This window comes from Symphalangus syndactylus, chromosome 10, assembly GCF_028878055.3.
Source record: "Symphalangus syndactylus isolate Jambi chromosome 10, NHGRI_mSymSyn1-v2.1_pri, whole genome shotgun sequence".
Classification (NCBI taxonomy): domain Eukaryota; kingdom Metazoa; phylum Chordata; class Mammalia; order Primates; family Hylobatidae; genus Symphalangus; species Symphalangus syndactylus.
The window spans coordinates 12,904,216-12,915,884 of NC_072432.2; the positions used below are offsets into that span (position 1 = coordinate 12,904,216).

General features: G+C 46.2%; 1 long non-coding RNA gene across 1 annotated transcript; it reads left to right on the forward strand.

Moving 5' to 3' along the window:
* The first annotated feature begins 212 nt into the window (after window positions 1-212).
* On the forward strand, window positions 213-4,410 carry LOC134731578 (uncharacterized). Its single transcript, XR_010113982.1, has 3 exons — window positions 213-325; window positions 919-1,117; window positions 3,137-4,410. It is a non-coding gene; the product is annotated as an uncharacterized lncRNA (long non-coding RNA).
* The last annotated feature ends 7,259 nt before the right edge of the window (window positions 4,411-11,669 follow it).

Consider the following 11,669-nt stretch of genomic DNA (forward strand, 5'->3'; position numbering starts at 1 on the left):
ATAGGAGCTTCAGGAGCTAAAATGACCGATGTGCTGTGCTGGTCAGGGTTCACTTGCAGACAGCAGAGTCTGCCCTGGCTAGTTACACAGAGGAGGATTGATTACTGGCTGTTCAATGACTCCCAGCATCACTAGGGGGGGACTCAAGAAATTGAAGACACTCTAGGCTGCCTCCCAAAGCCACACAGCAGAAAGGGGCCACCAAGAAGCTGAGATTCTGTTGTCACCGGAGAGCCGCCTGCCTGCAGGCCAGCCCTGCATGTGACTGTTGCTGCTGCGTGCACACCCACTCAGTGCCGCCCTTCATCCCACTTCCCCTCCCCAGGTCAGTTCAGGATTCGAGTCCCAGGCAATTGTTCCTGATGGTGAAATGGCAATTCCATTTTAGGTGACCTGAATTAGGTATTAGGTGCCTTGTATTCCAGTTCTCCAGAGAAACAACACACGCGCGTGTGTGCGTGTGTGCATGTGTGTGTGTGTGTGTGTGTGGAGAGAGAGAGAGAGATTGAGATTTATTACAAGGAAGCTGCTCACACAGCAATGGAAGCTTGACAAGTCTAAAATCCACAGGGTGGGTCTGTGGGCTGGAGACCCAGGAGAGCTAATGGTGGAGCTCCAGTTCAAATGCCGTCTGCTGACAGAATTCTTTCTTGCTTGGAGGACGTCAGTCTTTTGTTCTATTCAGGCCCTCAACTGATGAGATGAGGCCCTCCCACTTCACAGAGGACAGTCTGCTTCACTCAAAGCCCGCTGATTGAAATGTTCATTTCATCCCAAAACACCCTCATGGAAAAATCCAGAATAGTGTTTGACTAGACACGTGGGCACCGTGGCCCAGCCAAGTTGATGCATAAAATTCACCATCACGTGTGTGCCCTGTTGCACGGGACTCTAACAAATGCCTCCCACCCTCTAGAGCACAGGAAGGCGCCCCAGAGAGAGGCTGGAATACACACTGTGTAAGCCAGTCTGCAGACTCTGCCAGATGCCTACGGAGACATCCTTGTGAAATTAGAATAGCTCTTCTCAGTTTATTTATGGAATCTTTTGGAAGATCAAAGATAAAGCACCGCTGTTGGTTTTGGTTTCCTTTATTATGATGGAGTCTGAATGAAAGGTGAACAATTCTATTTAGGTTCTAGCCTAGATGTGGGGGGAAAAATGTCTACGCTAAGCATGACCATTGAGGGTTACAAAAACAAACGTAGGGTCGCAAGCTAACAAAGAAAAACTAGAGAAAAGATTCTCCTGGCCATGCCCACAGCTGTTTCCAGAAGCTTCCTGAAATTGGTGATGTTATGTTCCTCCCTTTCTTCCTAAGGCTCCTGATGTATGTCCATTTCCCTGAATTAATATAAAGTGACCAACTGCCAAGGTTTTCAGTTTCTCTCAAAATTTCAGCCAAACTCCTTGGAGGGAGAGCCTGAAGTCCCCCCACTAGAATTTAGCAGATCAACTCTTGAAGCTGCTATCTTGACCACTGAATAGTTTCAGATTCCTTAGGCAGTAATGAAAATACATAATAATCATTAACCTTTGTAGGGTGCTCTATATTTGGAAATATTTTCATATCTGTTTTGTTCTTCGGTCTTAACAACACATCTTGGAGTTATTTTTGTCCCCAGATAAACAGAAGCTCGAGTACTTTTTTTGTTTTGAGACAGGGTCTTGCTGTGTCACCCTGGCTGGAGTACAGTGATATGATCACAGCTCACTGCAGCCTCAAACTTCCAGGCTCAAGAGATCCTTCCATCTCAGCCTCCCGAGTATCTGGGACTACAAGAGCACACCGCCACATCCAGCTTATTTTTGTATTTAGAGTAGAGATGGGGTTTTGCCATGTTGCTCAGGCTGATCTCAAACTCCTGACTCTATGACCCAGGCTGGAGTGCAGTGGCATGATAATGACTCACTGCAGCCTCAACCTCCCAGGCTCAATTGATCCTCCTGCCTCAGCCTCCCGAGTAGCTGGGACTACAGATGCAAAACACCACACCCAGCTAATTTTTAAATTTTTTGTAGAGATGGAATCTCACTATGTTGCCCAGGCTGGTCTCGAACTCCTGGGCTCAAGCTATTTGCCCGTCTCTGCCTCCCAAAGTGCTGGGATTACAGGTGTGCACCACTGTGCCTGGACTCAGGTACATTAAGTGACTTTCTCTCTGTAGCCCAGTGGTTAGTACCAGAGGCAGAAGCCCACTTCCCTCAGTCAACTGCAGTCTGATTTCCTCGTTCTGCAGCTCCCATGCCCAGAGTTTTGTCCTAGCATTGGTTGCTTAACTCTGGGCTGTGAGATTATCAATAAGACACCAGCCCGTAGGTGATTCTCAGCCTCGGTTCATTGCACCCACTTTGAGATAGCTCAGATGGGTTGTGCAATTTGTCAAAAGTTCATTTTAACTTGCTGTCATTGAAAATATATTTGGGGTCTATTAGTGCTTCTGTTTTAATATTTTTCTAACCATCCCACAAGGGGCCAACAAGAGTTCTTAGAGCAGCCAAAAACTCTAGCACAGCTTTTCTTGGGATCGTTGTTAGACATTCTTTATTTATAAACAGACCACAAAACTTAGCACAAGTTCAAGAAAATTTGCTATAGCTCACTTGGTAAAAATTCTGTGTTAACTGGCTGGGCACGGTGGCTCATGCCTGTAATCCCAGCACTTTGGGAGGCCGAGGCGGGCGGATCACCTGAGGTCAGGAGATCGAGACCAGCCTGGCCAACATGGTGAAACCCCATATCTACTAAAAATACAAAAAATTAGCCGGGCGTGGTGGCAGGCACCTGTAATCCCAGCTATATGGGAGGCTGAGGCAGGAGAATTGCTTGAACCTGGGAGGCAGAGGTTGCAGTGAGCTGAGATTGCACCACTGCACTCCAGCCTGGGCAACAAAGAGAGACTTAGTCAAAAAAAAAAAAAAAAATCTGTGTTAACTTACTAGTTTGAGCAGTTTCCTTATTAGAGGTCTATGCTAAATAGATGGTTTATTGTCTCAACCTCTTTTTCTTGTCTCTGTCCTGTTTGAGTTTGTGCTGGTATTTTCTGCTATTTTAAAATAATTTGGTCTTTTAAATGTCTATCAGCTTCTCCCTACTTCCTAACATGCCTCACACATAGGCCTCATGGTTTCCCAGGTAGAACAACCCTAAGATCATAATGCTGTTGATTTAATGTTGAGAGCTCCTTCAAGGAAGGGACCATGCCATGCATTTATTTGCATTTTACACAAAGGCTGTCAAATGGGGCCATCCTAGTGCCTGCGTGATAGGGCAGCTGTCCTTGAAATGAAGTAGTCACTCAAGCCCTTGTTGAATGTGCACAAGAATGAATGAATGAATCAATAAATGAATCAATGATGCTCTAACAGGTGAGATGGAACAGGAGGATCATGAGCTCTTGAGCCTAGACCCATTTCTGCTAAAGGATTTCTCATCCCTGAAAGCAATGCCCATCCCTCAAAGCCTTGCCTTTCCCTTTGAGAATGATCACACATCTTGTTTCCTATCTCAATACCTCACTCAAATTCCTTGGAGATCCTGGCACAGCAGAGAGTTAGTAGCCTACTGTGTGAATCGCCTCTGGAACTTTAGAGACTGTTGACACCTGGAGAATCTGATTCAGCAGGTCTGGAGCAGGGCAGTGGGTCTGTGGGTTTCATGATGAACCTGATGCCCATCAAACAACGAGAGCCGCGGTTCTAAGGTAGAGGACCAAAGAGTTCACTCTGTTGCAATTTTCGAGTGCTTGAAAGTAGTTTTATTTTTGTTTTTCTTTGTGAGAAACTTTGCACTAAGACAGAAAGATGAGTCTGCTTTTAATATCATCCCTATGAAGGGAGCACCTCCCCCATAATTACCCTGACGAGATCTTTCAGAGAGCATTTCCAACTCTGTCATCTGGTTGGGGCTCGGCTAAATCATGATTGTGTCCCTGAAATACACTGATGCCTACTTACCCTGTGTCACACTGGTTTTACTGGATATTAAAGTGGACTTCTAGAAAGTTACAAAAGACCTGAAGAATCCTAGTGATTCCTCTCTGATTCAATGCAACAGTCACTCACATCCACTGAGCTCCTCCTGGAAGCCAGGCCTGGTGTTTTCATGTGGTATTTTCTCATTCAAGCTTCACAGCAATCCAATGGGGTGAGGTTGTCTTATGCCCATCTTAAAGATGAAGGAAGCCAGGCTCTCCCAGGCTACATAATTTGGCCAGGACTAAGGCATCAGGGCTCAGGGCCACCTGGGGCTCTAACTCCAAAGTCCTTAACCATGGTGCCACCCTATTACCTATTTGTAGCTCCATTTGAAAAGTATTAATTCAAGCTTCCTTGAACTTTCCTTTGGAGTTTGTTGCCTTTTTTGTAGTTGTTAAATCAAGAGGGTCAAATAGCAAAACAAGAAGAAAATTTATAGAGCTCTAGGGAGTGGACAACGGGAAACTCTGCAGGCCCAGCAGTGAATTCCCTGCTGGGAAACCTTGGAGGGAAGGGGATTCTGGCACCTCCTGTTATTTTAGGTGGGGACTGAGTATGAGTTAATTTCCAGCTGCCCACACAGACCTTATCAATCAGGATGGCTCCATGACACTTGCCAACACCATGCTGACATTTGACCTTGCTGCCATTTTATGCTCGCCTTGCTTAAATGACAAGGGATAATGAATGTTTGCAATTGGTCAGGCATCAGCATGTCAGAACGTGGAAGATCACAGAGACTTGCAACTAGAAGAATTTTTTGTTCGTTTGCCTTTAAATGAAGCTAGGTGACTCTGCCTCCAAAGTCTTAGAAACTGGCTTGTTGGAGAGGCCACCACAGTAATGCAGACAACGCTCTAAGCCACTACTCATCACTGAGCTACAGGAACAAGAAGAAAAGTTTAGATAAAGAGAAGTAAAGCATTCTCCTAATGCAGCCTAAGTAGAAAATTGAACCCGATAAACAAGTTTATCAGCATCATTGAAACAAAAAGCCAATATAGATTCAATCACAGTGTCACTTTAATGTGGCTGAATTTTCAGATACTCTGATTTCCTGCTGGAGTTTTAGTAGAACTAAGTAAGGGGTTGATATGGAATCTATTCCATTTATCAAGTACTGTGTAACAAACTATCCCCAAACATAGAGGCGAAAAACAACAAAAACACTTATTTTGCTCTTGAATCTGCAATTCAGGCAGAGCTTGACAGGGAAAGCTTGTCTCTGCCCTGCTCGCTGTCAGCCGGGACAGTTCAAAGGCAGAGGGCTAAAATTATCTGAAGCTCAGTCACTCACATGCCTGGTGATTCACACTGACTTTTGGCTAGGACCTGAGCTAGGCTTGTCTGCCAGACAGCTCCACGTGGCCTCACCACGTGGCCTCACCACATGGAAGCACCATGTGCTTCCTCACAACATGGCGGCTGAATTTCAATGATGCATGTCCTGTGAGAGAGAGGACAGCAGCTGTATCACTGTTCATGACCTGTCTCAAGAGCCACGCAGCCTCACTTCCATTGCCATCTATTCATTGAGATGACCACAAAGGCCCACCTGAATTCAATGGAATGGGGAAATAGACTCTACCTCTTGCTGGGCATAGTGGCAAGGTACGGAAGAGCATGTGGTACTAGAGATAGTGCAGTGTCCCTTTTTGGAAAATACAACTGGCCTCAGAATCCACTGTGTGGGATTGCCCCAGAAAGCCATATGAATTATTCTTTATGGAAGTTGGACACTCTGAAGAGCAGATGACTTTTGTCACCATGATATGATGTCCCACCCCTCTCTAATGCCAACCTTCCATCTGTCCCAGGAAGGGCTGTCTTCTCACAGTGGGTGTTGGGTATTTCTGCCTCCCCTTTTTGCTTCTGCCCAACAACACCCTCACCCCTATGCCTCCTCTAGCTGCTCTAGTGCACAATATTCTTTCTCTTCTCTGAACTTTTACTTCCTATAGCACTGACAGAGCCTTGATATACTTCCTCCTCTCATGAGTTAATTTTCTTGTGTGCCCGTTTGCCCCAAAACCAGATAATGCCTGGCACCTCTCCCTATGTCATGCACAGAGTGGCCATTCAGTGAATGGTTCTTGATTTGATTACACATTCATGACGTCACTGTAGAGTTAGTCTCCCTGGGCTACATATCAACATAGAAGAAAACTGCAGCCCTCTGACCTATTAGAAAAATGTGACATGTCATGCGAGTGCTCAGTTGCCCTTCAAAGACAGGAAAATAAATGTCAGATTTGGTCTTGTTTATCCGATCTTCATGCAATCATGGCTTCATACCTCTGGGGGTGGAAAGAATTGGATTGTTTCATAATTGTTTAGAGGTAAGCATAAAACGCAGTGAGGCATTGAACTCTGGGTGTGGTGAAAAAGAGAGAAGGTGGGAAGGGTGAGAATTCATGGAATCTGGTTGGGTGCTCCTCATTTTGTGCCTTTGTGTGAGAGAAGAGCAGATGGTGGGAGGGTGAAAGGAAGGGCTATTTCAAGTTGCTCCAAAAACTGGGAGTGGGTGGGAATTAAGTCTCTAGCAGGTCAAGTTAATACTGGTTAGAATTAGCAAAGTGACTGAGAGTGAGCCTTGGGGTTTACTTTTTGGAAGGAGTTTAAAAGTCCTTCCCACAAAGCACTCCAGCTCCATCTAATGCAATGCCTCTGATTTGTCACAGGCAATTTCTATGAACTTATGCTGTTTTCCCAGTGGAGTGGAGTTTATGTATCTCTCTTAATCTGCACAGCCCAGTGGGGAGAGAATCTGTGTTTGTTCCCCTCCCATCTCCTTGCTTACAACTCCTGCTCCCAGCTGCCTTCAGGAACACCCTTGGCAGAGGGGGCAGTGGACCCTCCCTCCACCCCCAAAAACTTAAAGAATGTGCCTAGATTAGAAGCACAAAGCAGATCTCAAGATGTGCTCAGCAGCTGTGGACACCCTGGAGATAAAAAGGAGAGGGGGCCAGTGCCTGTAATGCCAGCACTTTGGGAGGCCGAGGCAGGCAGACCACTTGAGGTCAGGAGTTCGAGCCTGGCCAACATGGCGAAACTCCGTCTCTACTAAAAACACAAAAAAATAGCCAGGCATGGTGGTGCGCACCCATGGGAGGCTGAGGCACGAGAATCACTTGAACAAAGGAGGCAGAGGTTGCAGTGAGCTGAGATTGTGCCACTGCTCTCCAGCCTGGGCAACAGAGCAAGACTCTGTCTCAAAAAAAAAGACAGAGAATATAGAGTGGAACAATTATATTTCACATCTAAAAAGGGGACAATCCACTTTTTGGTTTAGAACATGACATGTTGTCTTCATGCCAAGCTATCCTTTCCAAATTGTGTTCTATTAATTTAATCTTATGATTACTTGTATTGATTGTCTAAAGCCCTCACCAATTTGTGACAGTAAAATGCACCCTGGAAGGATGTTACGTTTAGGAGAGATGCAAGTTGATACCACCGGCCACTGGCCACCAGGTCTCCATTCACAGATAACAGATTTTTGTTTCCATCATCAGTTGACAAATAACAGCTATGTGATTGATTGGGTGAAAAATAAATTTACTGTCGCATGTTAGTTGCACCATTTCACTCCCTTTATATTTTTAAAGCAAAGATTAAAGTTCAAAAAGAAGCCGGGCGCGGTGGCTCACGCTTGTAATCCCAGCACTTTGGGAGGCCGAGGCGGGCGGATCATGAGGTCAGGAGATCGAGACCACGGTGAAACCCCGTCTCTACTAAAAATACAAAAAAATTAGCCGGGCGTGGTGGCGGGCGCCTGTAGTCCCAGCTACTCGGAGAGGCTGAGGCAAGAGAATGGCGTGAACCCGGGAGGCGGAGCTTGCAGTGAGCCGAGATTGCGCCACTGCACTCCAGCCTGGGCGACAGAGCAAGACTCCGTCTCAAAAAAAAAAAAAAAAAAGTTCAAAAAGAAGCCTCATTTGGTATTTTTCACGTCTGATGGTAAACTCCCTGAGGACAGAGACAGTTGGTTTCCTGGGAGAAAACCCCATGGCTTGTCACCAAACAGCGTGCAAACAGTAGGTGCATGGGGTGGGGAGGGCTCAATAGTGTCACATACAAAGAAAGGAGTGAAAGCCTGACATAAATTCTCTTCCTTATCCAAAAAGCAAAACTATCCTATGCAGAGGAAGATGGAGCTGAAACAAGTATATCTCTTTCCTTCTTTGTATCCCACGACTGTAACCATAGGTATGGCTCTTAGGACCTGTGGAGTCCTTCACTGTCCAAGGCCACAGAGGCTCATTCCTTGTTAGAATAAGTTTGCCTGTGCAGGTGGCTGGTCCTGTGTGCAGGCATCGGGGCTTGCGTCTGCCAGGCAGGGAGGATGGGGCTGCCGTTGCTGTTGCCATGGCCCCGTGCAGTGTTTCCACAACACAGCCGGCCCACATCCCGAGCAGGCCAGCTTGGACAGTTTGCCCTGCATGATGCGAGACAGGCTGGAGAGGGATCAAGGACCCTTTGGGATTGGAATTCTGGGTTTTGCGTGTGGGAGTTTAACTCGGCTAAGACCAGGCCAGTACATGAGCGCAGGCCCAAGATCCAAAAGCGAAAGTCCTGAACGCCCTCTTCCCCATCTTTCCGGCAGGGTTTTGAGAGTTTGCAGGGTGTTCTGAGTGTTTGGGCCTCAGAGATTCTTGGTCCGGGAGATTCCAGGAGCTGTAGGGGGTGGAATGCGAGCAGGAGGAGCGGTGAGTAAGGACCGGTCGACCCGCATGGGCTAACTCTTAACGGTTCAAGTGTTCAGGAAGAGATTTGCAAACGTCTCTACTCTACTTTGTCTACAAAAGAACACAAAGGAATTCAGAAACTTAATTTGAAGTGGAGTTTTTGGGGATTTTTGACTTCTTGGCAGTGGTAGGCTACCCACCATCTGGGACCCGTGTGTGTCATTGAAAAGAGGGTCCCCTCTGGCATGAGTGGAGTGCGGTAGGCGTGGCCTGGAGTCCTCGCGTGGCCTCACGGCCCGTTTTAATCAGCAATTCTACTGGACTTCCAGTGACCCAGGGAACAAAGTTCACCACTGCTCCTTACTCAGAACTGGTGATAATGTTGACAGGGCTGATGGGAATCCTCCTGCTGGCTGCAAACTCCACCTGCAGCAGAGACGGGCCTTCTAGGGAGACAGGGTCAGAGTGAGTAAGTGCTACCGGGTTTGCCCGGCTGCTGGAGTGGGTGTGCTACTCCTCAGTGCGCAGGGGGCATCCTCTGCCCCAAACCGACCCTATCTCATCTTCCCTTGCTGATTCCTCCCGGCTGCCTCCATGATCCGTCCTACTTCCCGAAACAGAGAGGATATCTAAATACCATTTTTCAACTTCCCCAGCTGGTAAATGATGAAATTATTATATACTTGCCTTTCTTATCTTTCTACCAAACAGTAGGTTCCTTGAAGACAGACGTCATTATCATTCCTTCTTAGGTTCATGTCCCCTAATTAATAGGCTTTGTGCTTACCTAACAAGTATGTGGCACGTATCTGTTTAAATAGCATAAAACAAATATCTCAGTGTTTGCAGTACTGGACATATATCAGTAAAGTATCAAGGGTGCCATTTCAGAATCCTTTAACCTTCCAGCAACTTTTTGGTGACCACATAGATGGTGTTTTCCCTGTGATGCCCCACTCTCCTAATATACTATATAGAATAATGACTTTCTATATCCAAAATCAATATTTACTTTGAACGTCAGTAGGTTGAGTTAGTAGTTTGATTCTAGTCCCTTGTTTACTCTGATGCAATCCCCTGTAAGAAAGACCTGACAAAGTGACTGGTGAATGGGGTTTAGTACATGCCAGTACCTTTTCTTTCCCCGCTAATGCGAACTTAGCAATAAGCACTCACAGAAGTGAGAGTCTGGAGCCTTGGTTATTAGCTGTGACTCTGCCATCATGCTTAGGTGATCATTAAGACATCGTTTCGTAGTTTCCTTCCTCTGGCAAGAGGGAGAGATGGCTGTTTTTGCATAGGGATAAGATATTATCTTTAAAGCATTTTGTGATCCCAGAAGAAAAGCGTACTCTAAGACCCCAGAGCACTACCCCATTTCTCTACTGTTATTATCAAAATAAATGTGTGTCTGGCACAAGGACTTACACTTAGCAGATAACTCCCAAACTATCAGTGTAGTGGTGTGTCATTTTTTGGTCACTTGGTCTTTCTGGGCAAATGCCTGACTGTGGGGACTCCCCCCACTTTACCAGTCCTGCCTCCACGTGGAAGCTTTGGCGGGGTTTATTTCTTGGGGCCAAGTCTCAACAAGTTGAATAGGAAAGCTTGGCAGCCCTAAGCTTCTTTTTCTTCTTCCCTGGGGCACGCTCCTATGAGCACGTTAGGAAAGACAGATTTTTAGGAGAGCATTTTAGTCTTGGTTCTTTGGTCTTTTTAGTTAAAGGTCCACGGCCCTGATTTTCAGACGGACATAGTTGTACCAGCTAGAGCTGATGGAGAAGAGAGATTTAGACATTTGCTACTCCAAGCACAGTCCACAGTCATTTGTGTGGGCCTCCCTTGGGAGAGTGTTGGAAATAGAGTATCTCAGACTCATGCCCCTCCCCCAACACCAGAATTGACCTGGCACCACATTCTCCAGGTGACTCACGAGCACTTGCACCTTTGAGAAGACTGATGGAGACAAAAGCCCAGGAAGCCGTCTGCAGACCCTGGAAAGGGGGTGTGCACTTGACCCAATCAGAGGCAGTTGTTTGGCTCAGCACCACAGAAAACAGACGTATTAGTCCGTTTTCATGTTGCTGATAAAGACATGCCCAAGACTGGGAAGAAAAAGAGGTTTCATTCGACTTACAGTTCCACATAGCTGGGGAGGACTCAGAATCGTGGTGGGAGGCGAAAGATACTTCATACATGGTGGCGGCAAGAGAAAATGAGGAAAATGCAAAAGCGGAAACCACTGATAAACCCATCAGATCTCAGGAGACTTATTCACCACCACAAGAACAGTATGAGTGAAACCACCCCCGTGATTCAAGTTATCTCCCACCAGGTCCCTCCCACAACATGTGGGAATTATGGGAGTACAATTCAAGATGAGATTAGGGTGGGGACACAAAGCCAGACCATATCAGTGGAAAATTCCAGAAGGATATGGAAATAGGGTGTAGTTCCAACACAAGTTTCACCATAGAAGCTACTAGGCTCCTTCAGCTGCAGATCTGGGGCAGATCAACCATCTAATTAGGCCCTGCCAAGAGGGTGCCTGGGAAGGAAGGCCATGGCAGGCAGAAGGAAGAGGAAAGAGAGGGTGCAAATTATCTTCCTATAAATTTTCAAGTAACCTATATGCATTTTAAGATTTCCAGGCACTACGTAAGAGCATAAAGTAAGCACCAGACATGAGAGTTGCCTTCCTCTGAGATTGTACTCGTCATATGGAATTGATTAAGAGCACAGACTGCCATTGTTTGAACCCAGCTGTAGCACTCCCCAGCTGTGTGATCTCAGGCAAATTATTTAACTTCTCCCTGCCTCCATTTCTTCAGCTGGAGATAAGAGCAGGATTGTTGTGAGGGTTCAGCTTTGACGTGTGTAAAGTACTTTCACAGCATGGCAGCCCGTCAGTCTTATGAGTTGGCTGTTCTCTTTCTAATACTTTCATGATTTTCCACATTTAAAACTTGGATCTATTTGGCATTTCAGTGTAAGGAGCAGAGT